We start from the raw sequence: 14,645 nt of genomic DNA on the forward strand, positions 1-14,645 counted from the left end.
TTGCCGAGTAACAATACTCTTAGTGAGTGCTACAATAACATGGATGTAGGTGTGCCTTTGTGGCTAACCGAACCACGGGATAAACACCCACATCAAGAGTTTGTTTTCTCCTATCCCGCTCCTTAAATTTCCGCATTTATTACTAGCAATTCTTGTATGCTTTTACTTTTATAGAGTAGTTTCTTAATAGGAAAGACTATAGGTTGGTAAACTTTTTTGGAATAGAGGTTTCACACTAGAACAACCTTAGTTGCACATATAGATAACTTGTTTTAGTTTAATATTATGCAATTTAGTTGGAGCCATAGGTCTAGTTTTTAAGTTGACTAATTCACCCATTCCCTCTCTTAGGCTAGAGCACACGATCCGATCACTTTCAAAGTCACCCTCGGCTAGCGCAATTGCAGCTGCAGTTGCCGTGGGGTGCCACTTCGGTGCCTAAGGCTGAGGGTGTTAATTGGTGACCCTTAGGTGCCCCTGAAATCCTTTTTAGTTCAAAATTTTATACTATTTCTTGAAAATAAGATCTGATTTTGAAAAAGTAGTACAAAATTTTGAATAAAAAAGATTGAATGAGCACCTAAGGTCACTAATCAAGACCGCTAGGTCTTGGAGAAGAAAACAAAATTGGTCTCGAGGAAGTCAAAATAGTATGTATTTGAATCCACTTGAGTAGTTATTCCATGATTCCAGTTGTTGCTTATAAACACTCTGTTTTTCACATGACGTCCTCTGCTCTGGGCTCGGAACAGCCTGGCGATGCCACGACGACCGCAGCCCCCTTGTCAGAAAGGACGCCAGATGTTGCAGCGTTGAACCATATACTATCGACCTTGCCCTTATTACTATTGATATATTTTTTCTTAGACTTTAATAAATCATTATGCCATCAGTATCTAGTATGCCAACCCAACAAAATATTTCAATTCAGACAGAGTATTTTTGCTATTTTGGTACGAAAAGGAAAACACATGCAAAAGTAAAACATTTGAAGTGCTACACAAAGAATTTCTAAATGTTATTTCTGATGTTAAACATTTAGTTGACTGACTTTCGTTTGGCTTGTTTCTTTTCAATTAATAACTTCAATAATACAAATACCTTTAAGGGTAAAATTGTGAACCGATTCCACGCTTGTAGGAATTCAATATACAGATGGCAACAAGTATCAACTGTCTCACTCATGTATATTTAAAAGTTATTACGAGTGGATTATATTTGTTGAACGGTGTCTGTACAATATATAGAAGCCCAAGGGGTGCCTCTTGGTGAAGAGGTGTCTCTACGGTGTTATGTGACTCCTACGGGGGAACTGCCGGGAGCGGTTACTAATGTTGTAATTATCTATTTGATCACTAAACTAATTAATCCTAACAAAAATAACTGGTCTGTGAAACCATGTTATGCACGGGCTAGTAATTTTAACAGACTCGTTTTTTTAGAAATTCATACATAAATGTGAGGGTGTTCCTGGCCAAAATTTCTTATTTATCTCGTTATATCTTATTCTGATGCAACACTCATTTTTATCTTAAATCCGACATTAGTTACCAAGTACCATATATGTTTTTGCATAGTTTTTTTCTTTATTTTGCACCGCACATCCATATATATGTGTCTGACATATCTTTATTAACAAAAGAACAAGTGAGTAATCTATCTCTACGTGTTTATATAAAGGAGTACTATAGATATTTAATCACTTGAATGGAAAAAAATGAAGGCGAAAGAAATCACTTTTGGTCCATTGGTGCTTTCAAGGTCTTTTGGTTCGGAACGAAACCACATACACAAGCAAAGCATCTACGTGCCACACGGGGAGGCTACAATCGAATTTCTTTTACGGGTATCTCTCAGACCAACGGAACAATAATCCTTCAGATCACCGACTCATCGACAGAAGAGATATTTTTTTTTCTAAAAAGTATGCGACCACCACAAAAGAGAATCCTGTTGTGATAGGGATTATTGGAGCACAGCTCTTTATTCCTGGGGTGCTGCACGCGTGTGACATGAGAAATGCAGCTTGTTTCAACACAAGTCACCTTCTGATTCCACTACCTCTGTAATGTTCTCGCTTTTTTCTTAACTAGTGGGGACGTATGTACCATAGGCATATGTCTTAAAAAAATATAATAAAAAATATATTTACAACAAATTAAGAAATATGGAACGTCTCAGGTGAATATCAAGAAAAATTGCAACTCTTTATATATGTCACCAATTAAGCAGAAGTTTTGTATTCAACTGGAAAGCAACATTTGAGTCAATTGTTTCTGGACATTACTAATTGTAAGAGAATCATTAATTATCAATTTTGGTAAATATCTTACTATTACTAATTGAAGGTTTCTTTTGAAGTCTCACATCAAGCCACCTAGAACTAGAATCCTAGATGGACACTCTAAAAAATAGAAAAATCCAAGAAATATTCACAAAAATCAGAAACATTCATCCATCAATCCAAGAACTTTAATTATAATAGTCATTAGATCTGTTATCTTTTCTAACAAATTACGCACCTCTATCATTATAAAGAAAATCTAAAGTAACTCTCTCATCTTCGTGTAAATTACCTTTCTATGTCATTATTAAAAGTAAAAGTAACCCCAGTTCTATGTCTAAATTATATAATTGTAATAAAATAGTAAAATACATCAATATAAATTCTAAATTATTATTTTTGTTAGTATTAATATATTACGTATGTTATTTTTTATATAAATATACTACCCACGATATGTGGCACCATGTATTCATGTATGACGGAAAAGACAAGAATATCAATTTATAAACAAATTATTCAGTTAAATATATATCAAACATATATGGATGTGTAATGTAAAATAAAATTTATTGTAACTAAATAGTGATAAATATGTATTTTTGAGTATGTGTTAGAAAATTTAATAGATGAAAGAGAACATGAGATAGATAATTATATTAGCTATAAGTCTTATTTTATATTAATTCTGATTAGTCTGCACGGAGCACGAGTTGATAGGCTAGTGATTGATAACTGGTAATGGAAGTGTATCCCTTAAATAAAAAGTGTACCATTTTAAATGGAAAGTGTACAACGATTAACAAATCAATAAAATAAATGGTAAGTCGAAAGATTGTAGGCGCTGTTGTAGCCACCATGGGGAATAAATAGGACTTACCAAGATGATCACTGATTGTCGTTGTTTCTCTTGCTGCCAATATCAGCACATGATTGATATCCTCAAGAAATAAAATCGGTGATTGATTGGCGTCACCAAAACCAAAGAGAAAGATTGATTAGCGTCCGTGGATGCCTGATTGGTGACCGAGAATGTTTGGTTGGCATCAATAGAAGGAAAGTGGAAAATTAACTGGTGGGTGCTTAAGGACTGGACGGACTGGGTGAAAAAGTTTTCAGTTTTGAGTGGAAACATTTTTCTTCATAAAAAATATGAAACTGGCTGATTTAGAAGGTTCAAAATGAAAATTGTACATTATCAAACCCCACGAGAAGCTGAGGACTGGTAAGGGCTCGTTCGGCACCACAGGATTGATGCCGGGTCTGTTTTGGATCCTGGTCAGGAAAGAGTGAAACCGGCAGTGTCACTGAATCCTGGTTAACATCCATTCCTGGACAGGATCAAAGCCACTGGACATGAAAACATGCGTTCGACAGCACAAGGAACAAAAACAAGGCTTCAACAGGATTTCAACAATTAAATTTACCAGCAGCAACTCATCAAACATACAAACTTTCCACATCCGGCACATACAAATTGTCCCACAATGCACCGTTGCAATAATTTAACATACCTCCTCTCTAGCTTTTGAGATCAATTCCTATATGGTTTTCTTCTTATCACTAACTAGCAAATATTCATGAGGAAAATACGACTTCCCCATGGACCCAAAGCACGACTAGTTTGTTAATCCAAACTGTAGAAACAATGATGCTGCAGATACAGGGAATAAACAATACAGTACTCAACTCATGTCAACATTTCATAGATCACATGACATAACTCAGCATCTGGTAACATATAGTAGCATCTAGGAGAGAGTCTTCTTAATCCAAACTTGTAGAAGTCACTTGCAGTAGGTAAACTGTCAAAGCCTTTCAACTCCATGGAAATGTGAGTGTTCTAGACCTGAAACTGCAACGAAAAAAAAAATCAGCTTCTACAAACAAGAAATGGCAATCAAAATGGCACAAATCTTGGATGGAACTCAATGAAGCAAATGAAGTATAGTTTGGATTGAGAAAGGTAGAGCAAGTGTAATATCAGTAGGGCAGGTACAAAATTAGACAAATAGTTAAGCTGCTAGGGTTCTGTAAACTACCATCTAGTAGCTTCCCAATTCGTTAAAACATCCATGCCAGTTCATTTCGTTGAAACCTGAATCAATGGGGAGATATTAGGACACATTTGAATATCATACGAAGATAACAAGCAGTATGAAAGAATTTACTGCATTTAGCATAAACAAAGGTAAACAGGAAGCTATGACAGTCTATCTAGATAGTCCCTTGACTTGAGAAATTAAAAATAGTAGATAACAAAGCATCACTAGAATCAACTCGTGCTTAAGAAAACAAAAGAAAAGCAAACATGGCACCAAATTGTCCACATCCATGGTTTCCCGTTGCCACCATGACTAATATTCAGATGGAATTACATAGCAGGACTCTGTTCAGATGGATGGCAAAATCTTGGGATGTCAACGCCACAAACGCTTACCATAGGACATAAATCAGAAAAAATGAAAAAAGAAGGCTCAAAAACAACCAAGGAGTTGCAAAATATGACATCAACAGTTTAGCACCAAGAGACTTCAGCAGGTAGGTGGTAACTCAAGTGACAACACCTAAGAAAGAAATAGTATCACTTATAGAACAGACAACTGGTACTGATATTTTTCCAAGTGAAAACAGAGACAAGGAGCAACACCATCTAGGTCACTTACTGAAAACCATACAAAAGTGTCATCGAATGACTTCAAATTGTGGGTCATGTTTGTATTAAGGACAATACAAGTCAACGCACTACTCAACGAGACAACACATCTTGATAAAGAATGTCACTTCCACTAATATATAAGTTTTGTCTTTGTCACAAATAGCATCCAAGATAGGGCAATCCATCAAGGTGAACAACCAGATCTGCAAATAAAAAGATAAAGTTAATCAAAGCTTAAATGAAGCAAATAAAAACATGAGTCTCAACCAGAATGCAAACATTCAGATTGATTCTTACAACTCAGATTGCATTCAGATTGAGTACCCAAGGAAATCAGGGCTACACATACAAGGATGTGCTAGTTCACATCGGAAAACAGAATTTGCTTTCTCAGGTCAAAACTCAGTAGACCATCTGGAACAAAAGGGTGAACATAATTCCTCAGATACAGTTTAAGCAAGATAGAGAACTTCAGAGCTAGCTATAGTAATTACCGTGGTCGCCCACTTCCCGCGGGTGAGGTCGAGGTGGTGCAACCAGGGAAGAAGCCGATGAGGGGGCCGGCCGCCGCCAGATACTGCTGCTGCTGCTTCCAGGCGGTGAACACAAAGGAGAGGGCCGCAGCGTCGAGCAGCATGTCGTCGTCGGCCACAGCGACATGGACGACGACGCTGCAGCGAGATCTTGTGGCACCTCGCAACTGATGAGATGGAAAACTGTAAGGATCACCGTGGTGTCCGACCCTAGAGGGGGAGGGGGTGAATAGAGTCGCTAATCGCTTTCTATCCTAGGGCTCAATCTATTTGCATAAGATAAACCTAACACATCCTACACATGCTAGTTATGACTAAGGTTTATCTATGCTACTCTCTACTTACCCCTAAAAGACTTGCAACCTATAGCCAATCCTAATCAAACTAACTAGGAAAGTAAAGGCACGCAAGATAGAGCAAATGTGGAAATGTAATACAGTAAGTAAAGAGGTAAGGGAGAGAATATGCAAACTCCCGTGAAGACACCAAGACACACGATTTAACGTGGTTCAGTTAGGACACCAAGTCCCTCCCTACGTCCACGGCCACTTGTCCAACACGAACAAGTCTGATGCCGAGTCTCTTCGCTTGATCACCGTCTTGCGTTCGCCACCAAGGCTTCCGGCAAGCAAAAGCTAAGTCGCGCCAAGTCACCAAGACAAGGCTACCGCCACCGTCTCTCTCAAAGCGTCACCAACGGCACCGTCTTCACTATTGGAGCTTCTCACCAAGAGGGGTCTCCTTCCCCGCACAAAGTGTCATTGCCGCTCCACACCAAGTCGGAGGGTCACACGACGAGTACACAGTTATTTGCCGCAGCAAGACTTTGCTCAAGGGAGCTCTCGCAAGAACTAATCCCTATACAAGTGCACAAAGCACTCTCTCAAAGCTTCTCACAAGCTAGATATGACACTAAGCTTTGCTAGGATGGTTGGAGATGTTAGTTTGCTTGGGTAACACTTCCTTCAACTTTTCTGGCGTCCAACCTTATGTAGCAACCGGCCTTGGGGGGTATATATAGCCCACACACCCCAAAAGAGCCGTTGGAAAAGTGGCTGACAAAAAGCGCTATCACCGGTTAAACTGATGATCCACTTTGTGTCATCACTGGTTTAACCGGTGAGCACCTTTTTCCAACTAGCCGTTATACTTCAACGGCTACCTTAATCAACCGACGTAATCAACCGGTGAATGTATCTTCATCGCCAGTTTAACCGGTGCATGTAACTGTTCCAGAGTTCCCAAAAACCAACTCTCTGGACAACTACACCGACGTTCACTTTGCCTTGATCGCCGGTTTAACCGGTGCCTGTAAAACTCCTGCTGCTTCTTCGGCCTCCAAGTCCATTACACCGGTGAGTGTAAAATACCCAACGCCGGTTAATCCGGTGCCAAACCCTAGCTCGCAGCTTCTGTGTTCATTGCACCGATGAGTGCAATTTGCTCATCATCGGTTTAACCGGTGATAGCAAATTGTCTTTGTTTTGATCTTTTCGACTTGTATTTCTTCACGGTCTCTTCAATTCTTGTCCTTTGGACCAAAGAGGTTAAACCGTAGGTGCTCTTTGTCATCACTTGAACCTAAAAGCCTGAGAACGGTCATCTCAACAATCATATTAGTCCAAGTGTTGTGTTGTCTATATCAATCACCAAAATATTATATTGAAATATGGCATGAGAGGCCATTTTCGCTACAAAAACTCAAACACAAAAAGAGACATCAAAGGCACACAAGAATCGATGAGAAGGAAAGCTTCCGAAGGCCGAGGAATGATGAAGGGGGAGCCAAGATCCAAGAACCCTAGCGGAGGGAGGAAAGAGGAGCACAAAGGGGAGAGCGAGGGGATCACCGGAAAAGGCCGTGCCGTCCTCACCTCGGAACTGAGCCGTCGATGTGCCGTCGCATCGCACACCGTCGTTCGCCCCCTCCGTGCACCGTCGCCCTCCCCTCTCCGCGTCGATCCGGATTGGATCCGGAGGATGGGGAGGTGGGGATTGAAACCGGGCCGGAATGGAGGGGAAGGAGGCCGAACCGGCCCGTTTCCATTCCAGGCCATCCAAAACGAACGACGATTTTGGCCCAGACCTGGTTGCAAACCGGGTCACTTCGTTCCGGCCAGATTGGAGTCCGTTCCGGGCCGGATTGGAGCAACCGAACGAGGCCTAAGTGTGTTCTTAGCGATACGTTGAGCATAATCTTGGTAGGAATTATTTTCAATTATTTCAACTTTTATTATTCTTAATTTGATGGATACTTGGAATGTTGTACAGGGAGGGGCAAAGCCAAAGGTGTCGCTTTGAAGGGTCGGGCCAGGCAAGGAAAGTGAAGTGGGTGGCTTAAGGATGCTCTGACAGCATCTCATATGAAGAATTGGATGCTATGTGACACTGTTGTGAATGGTTAGGTAGATCATATCTTAGAAGTATTATTCCATTTTCTTCCTGTTTCTTTTGGATTTTGGAAAGCCTGACAGCATATTTGTCTTTTCTTGTGCAACACAATCGACATTATTAATATCCTTAAGTTTGCTGACTGTTGACTTGTTGAGTCTCTGCCCACACACTTTGTTGCCATCTGCCAAATATTACATGGTCTCTTCTTTCATATAACTGTCAGTAGCTGTTGAGCTCTCTAATCGAGTGCTTATTGACTTTTAAGAACAGAAGATTTAGTGCCCTGCGCCCCTGCCTCTATATTTCTGGGTTTGGTCCATGTGGCCCAAGTGTTCTGGCACCTTGATTCAAGCATATAGCACCTCTAATTTTACTACTTTTCATAGAACGTAGATGAAAGTTGAAGTTTCTAGGATGAAAAAACCTCAATATGTATAGACCTCATTATATATGAATTGTAGTACTAAAAAAACCGCTAACTAACTTTCCTTTTTCTGTTAAATAATATATGCATATGAATTTACAAATCATGGAGTTTTGTCTTTTGTGGCAGGCGTCAGGATACAAATCTTGGTGCCCATGAGTTTACATGCATGCAAATACTTTTAGCAGAATATTTTGGCCATGTAATGTAAATAATTTAAGGCACCTGGATTGTTTGAAGTGGTTTAGGGAAGAACCGGCGGTAATCCTGGATTGCTCATTTAGTATATACATGAAACTAAATCATATATATAGACAAACCTTTAAAAAAAGCTTAACAGGTGTGGAGCTGTTCCTTCTTGGCCATACATATAGATGGAAATGTTGCTAACGATTCTGAACGCTTTTCTTCATACCTTACCAATCAAACTTGCAGGGGACCGCTGGATTGAGACTTATCGGAGATAAGCGAGCAGAGCAAATTCTTGAAGCGGTTGTTTTTCATTTTACTCTCCAGTTTTGTGCTAACTCAATCATGCATGCATGTATGTAGCATCATATATAAGATGCCAAAAGAACTAAACACCACTATCTAATACAAGTCAGAGATCTTGTCCACACGAAGAGCAAATTTCAGTACAACTCCAAATGGATCAATGTTCTCTCGGGAACTCAAGAAGGATCTTACCTATGGGTACGTACGAGTTAGCATCCACAAAGCAGCAGCAAATTAAATAAAACCCCTCTACAATCTTCTCAACTTCTCTCTTTTTTTTTCTCTCTCATGTACTCTGCTGTTCAACCTTGTTGCACATTTCTTTGGACGATGCAGGTCGCTCTGAACTATCTTTTGGATAAACTAGGAGGAGACTACTCCCAGACAGTTGGTGTGATCGATTTGGGAGGTGGATCAGTGCAAATGGCTTATTCTATCTCGGCAAATGCCGCTGCAAACGCTCCATAAGTACCCGAGGGAAAGTCTCCCTACGTTACAAAAGAGTACCTCAAAGGAAAAGATTACAATCTTTATGTTCACAGGTTTGATCTATTTTATTAATTAAGGAAAAGTGTATATATAGCCTAGTATTTCAAATTAGTTCAACGAGTGGCATAGTCAGCCATGACTACCTTTTCCTTGCAGTTACCTGCGCTACGGTGCCCTTGCAGCACGAGTACAGATTTTGAAGGCTAAGAATGGGCCAATCAGTTTCTGCATCCTTCGTTGATTTAGCAGTAAGTATATATGTTCACCAGTTGCATGCATAGAAAGACATAACCTCTTGTTTTCAACTACATTATTGGGTAATAACTGTCCTTTTTTTGAGATTTTGTGAAGGTAAGTACACCTATCATGGGGAGCAGTATGAAGCAGCTGCCGCACCAGAAGGGGCAGTTTATGACAAGTGCAGAGAAGAGATAGCCGAGGCACTGAAGCTGAATGCTCCGTGCAAAGCAAAGAACTGCACATTCGATGGCGTGTGGAACGGTGGAGGAGGAGCTGGCCAGGACAACCTCTACGCCTACGCCACATCGGGCTTCTACTACCTTGCAGCACATGTAGTACAACTCTCAACCTATTATTGTTACATTAAATTATTTGGATTCTTGCAAATGGCACTAACTGAATTAGTAGCTTCTTCACTTTGAAAGGTTGGGTTCATGGACAGCAAAGCTCCTAGTGCCGAGGCCACTCCTGCCATGTTCAAAGCTGCTGCAGAGAAGGCTTGCCGATTGAGTGTAAAGGAAGCAAAAGTTGCATACCTAATGTTTCAGATACTGATTTGCCATACACATGCATGGATCTAACATACCAGTATACTTTGCTCGTTGACGGATTCGGTAAGTAGCACCGAATAGATTCTCTCTATATTTACTTTCCACTGATCGAGAAGTTCTACTGCTGTTAAATAATACCTACTACATATGTTCCTGGTTGATGTGGTCTGTGTACACTGCTGTAGGTGTGCATCCAATGAAGAGGATCACATTGGTGTCCAAGGTGAAGCACGGTCAATACTACATTGGAGCCACATGGCCTCTGGGTAGTGCTATTGAGGCCCTGTCACCCAAAAAGAAGATCCATGACCATTAGTGTATTTGCATTGGCACTCTTATCTAATTAATAATAACTCAATACCAGAATAATTCTTGTAGCACTACATGGCAATGCCTATACAAATTGGGAGTTACCATGTAGTGTTATGTACTGAATTCGAAAACGTGATAAAGTAATCCTTGCAGTCCCTCTTGAGTTCAGAATTGTGGATTTGTTTGATTTACAGCCAAACTCAGCAAAACCAAATTATTAATGGTCACGCCCATGTTTTTTATCCTGTGATGGGCAAGAAAAATGGGCTTACAAGGCGAGATTTGGCACACCTATTGCTTTTTTTTTTCTGAAGCATGGATGAGAACAAGGGGATAACCAAGCTCACCTATCCATCATTTGGGGTGAATGCATGCATATTGGTTTCCATCCATCCACATCACGGACCATGACAGGGAACCAAGCACCCCGTTTGCAAACTGGAGCCAAGCCAAGCACTAGCCAAAGAAATGTGCCAAAAGTCGGTTAGTGAGTTGGCTAAAAACCGAATGAAGGACAAACTATTTTGCAAAGTTTAGGCAATTATGGTGGCTACAAATTAACACTCATCTCGTAACAAACCGTGATGTACTTGATTTGTGGTCATGAAAAAATTTTTGGTATGGAAATTTGGGGCACAAATCAAGAAACCTCCAAGGACCCAGCATGGTGATCAAATATTCATATGGTTGATTGAGGCTTAAACCACATGGCCAATAAACATGAGGCGGGAGCGAGGAAGACGAATGCGCGCAAGCTAAGGTCGCGAAAGCCAGTCATTTTGTGAAATTATTCTTGTGAAACTGACAGGCAGGGTGCACAATGTCCGTGTCATTTAGGTATATGCAACTGCTGCAAAATAAGCTCCTGATTCGAGACTATATTCAGTTTGTATGTATATAAAAAAGGACACGACTCAGCCCCATTGTAGCAAGCATCACATTGCTGAGAAAGCAGCTGAGGACTATGTTAATGTGTTACAGTAGCCATTATGTTACATCGGCAAGATTGGGCTGTGTTGGTGAGCTAGAAAGGAAGGGGTATTGTCTTTCTTTGTGAAGGGGCGAGGGGGGAGGGAAAATAAAGTAACGAATCCATGAAAAAATAAGGCAAACCCAATAGATAAAAGAAAACCAGCCCATGCCCAAGCAACACCGCCCTGTTAGGCCAACGACTACTACAGAAATTGTTTATAGGGGCAGGTAAAAACGCATTTTCAGGGGCGGGCGCACCACCCGTCCCTATCTCCCGCAGCTAGAAATTGTCTTTTTCAGGGGAGGTTAAAGGGCCTGCCCCTGAAACCCTATTTCCAGGGGCGGGTCATGGCACCAACCGCCTCTGAAAACTACATTTTCAGGGGCGGCCCACCCCGTGAGCGGCCCCTGAAAATGTAGTTTTTAGAGGCGGTTGATGCCATGACCCGCCCCTGAAATTATTTTCCCGCCAAGTCATTATTTGAAATTCCAAATCTGTTTCCCGCTGTATTAAACATTCAAATTTCTGTTTCCCGCTAATTTATTCTAATCTATTTCCTGCTGTATTAAATTATTTAAATTTTTGTTTCCCGCCAATTTTCATCTATAAAGCTAGTGCGTGATTCAATTCAGCTTTTCAAAATCCTATTTCCGCTTTATTTAAATTACTGTTTCCCGCCAATTTTCACCTGTCAAGCTAGTGCGCTATTGAGGATTTTGTGATCGATGATGAATATATTTCTTAAACATCACTAATTACAAATTCAATATAAAATCATATAAAAGTATCATTACGGTGCATCATTAGAGTACAGACATCACGAAAGTGCATAGAGTACAGACATCATTTATGGCCCGAAGTTCCTGATTTTCCCACTGACAGAGGCTTGCATATTTTTGGTCAGTTGATAATTCATGCTCAGAGTGAACAAATTCTCCATCTATATGGACCACTTCATGCAAAATGAAGCGACATAAATCATCGACTATAAAAAGAAGTTGTTGGTCATTGAGTGGACATTCGTGGGTTGGCTGTTGATCCTGCAAATATAAAATCCATGGAAAAATTAAGCCAAGTGTTAGATGCAAACACTTACAATATGCAGTCATGTATCTATCCTAGCAAAGAGTAGATGCTTACCCGTTTGGAATCTTTTGTGTATCTCCCGAGCTGCCTCATGTGCTCGCACACGTAGTAGCCACAGTACACGGAACCTGCAGGTTGCTTGTGGCATGGAAAGTTTTTGCGTATCACCATTTTATTTTTTCTATCGGGGGGGGGGGGGGGTGAATTCCTCCTTTGTAAATGTAGTGCTTTGTAAGCCTTGTTTTTTATAAAAAAAGAAGTTATTTATGTCTGCAAGATTTAGCATGATGTCCAAGTAGAGGATAACGATTTTGCTAACATGTTGAGGATGGCTACAAATTCAGTGTATCTGGTCTTTGCAATCAGTGGAGTCCAATACAAGCATGAATCGACGCTTTGGCTGTATCATAAATGCAATCCAATGATTTCTGCAAAAATATCATATATGATGTCTTAGTCAGTTATTTGAAGGAAGTGCATATTATACCAAATGATTGAGACTCCACTTACTGAAAGTGGTATGGTGCCCATATGATATCTCTATCTTGCCACCGTTGCATCTGAAGCGATATGTAGGTACCAACTGTTCTAATGATTTTTTTTGCACATCTTTTATTTCCTTGCGCGTTTTACAGTTTTTTAAAATCATCGTGGTCGTCATTCCACAACATTGGCCCGTAATGGCGCTTCTCACAAATAGCTACCGGGTCAAGGAGCGCGATCTTCTTATTTATCTTATCCTCTTGTTGTTGTAGCATCCTGTAGAATAAAATATCAAAACTAATTAGATATGTATGCATATATAACTACAGACCATTGCATATATGATATTTATTTGGATGCGACACTTACATGCACCAGAGTTCTTGGAGGCGGAACATTTCTTGGATGTCTTGAAAATCGAACATGATATTAGTGACACCTTCAGTTTGTGATCCGCAAATATTGGGAGGGTACCGAGCCCAAATGCTTCTGAGGTCAAGTCTACATGCCCTCCTGTACCAACTGTGCATCCTCTTCATAAAAATTGGAATCCCTTCCATCAAAGAGTGGGGTAGAAAATCTTTACCATACTCAAATTTTATCGGACAATCCGGTAAATCTGCTATGTCATCGACCCCAATTTTCCGACGGAACTCATGGTCAATGCAGGGCACGAAAACGCTCAGTTGTCTGGTGGCACTAGAATCTGAAACATCCTTTGACTTGTCTTTTGCCTTATCCTTTGACCTCTACTTGGTGTTCGTTGCGTGCCATTTATTTACAATATCTGAGTCCTCCTTCTGGTATGACCGTATCACTCATGGTACATACAATTGCCCAAGTTGTTGTTGTTGTGGTTGCTGAGCCAGTGCCGTGTGCACTCGTGGTGGTGATGATACTTTAGCTGGTGGCGGTGAAGCTTGAGCTGCTGGTGGCGGTGAAGCTTGAGCTGGTGGTGGTGGTGAAGCTGGAGCTGCTGGTGGTGGCGATGCTGGAGCTGGTGGTGGCGATGCTGGAGCCAGTGGAGGCGATGCTGGAGCTCGTGGTGACGGGGCCAGTAGATAATCTGGAGCTGGTAGAGTCTGATGTGCCGACCCTTCTTGTGAAATAAGCAGTATGATATCTCATTTGTGTCACAGAATGGTGATGCCAATGCACTCTCCAAGTGTGGTCCTCCCATCCAAAGTAGGGATGTCTATCTCGTTGTCCTCATAGCTTATTTTCAGGAGCTCCTGCACTCGTATGCATGCATTGGTGGGATTGGTTTTCCATAAAATAAACCCGCAATAGGATCCACGTGGGCCTTGGCAACATCTTTCATCTTTCCAGCTCTGCCTATTGGATAAAGCAGCATGCATGGAGTAGTACTTGTTATTCAATCTACCGGATATGGTTGTGCTGTGGTTGAGGCAACATTGCTCTGAGCACAGGTCGTATTCGCTTGGGCTAATACTGGAGGGGACATCGTCACTATCTGGCCGGACTGCTGTTGTCCCAATTGCAACGAATTCATCAATATTTGTCCGGACTGCTGCTCTGCTAATTCTGCAAACATTTCCTTAAACTTTGATTCCACTGCTTTCTTGGCCGCTTGTATCATCTCTTCCTTGTAGCGGTCATGCCTCATGTAGGTAGACCGGTCCTCCTCGAATCCTTGCCTAAAGGTCAACTTTGAGTACACGCCTCTGACGCGGCCTTCGTGCTCTTTGGTCCCAATGGTTG

At 41.0% G+C, this 14,645-nt stretch overlaps 1 long non-coding RNA gene and 1 pseudogene across 2 annotated transcripts; one reads left to right on the plus strand and one right to left on the minus strand.

The window, feature by feature from the left end:
* Positions 1-3,682: 3,682 nt before the first annotated feature.
* On the minus strand, positions 3,683-7,471 carry LOC120686354. 2 transcript variants are annotated; one of them, XR_005680147.1, is made up of 6 exons: positions 7,351-7,471; positions 5,438-5,643; positions 5,241-5,357; positions 4,951-5,146; positions 4,327-4,382; positions 3,683-4,139 (listed from the first exon to the last, which is right to left on the minus strand). It is a non-coding gene; the product is annotated as an uncharacterized LOC120686354 (long non-coding RNA). The 2 variants fall into 2 exon arrangements; XR_005680146.1 differs by having other exon boundaries at positions 4,327-5,146.
* A 16-nt stretch (positions 7,472-7,487) lies between these two features.
* LOC120684774 lies at positions 7,488-10,452 on the plus strand (annotated as a pseudogene).
* Positions 10,453-14,645: the final 4,193 nt, after the last annotated feature.

This window comes from Panicum virgatum, chromosome 8N (genome assembly GCF_016808335.1).
Source record: "Panicum virgatum strain AP13 chromosome 8N, P.virgatum_v5, whole genome shotgun sequence".
In the NCBI taxonomy this organism is placed as follows: domain Eukaryota; kingdom Viridiplantae; phylum Streptophyta; class Magnoliopsida; order Poales; family Poaceae; genus Panicum; species Panicum virgatum.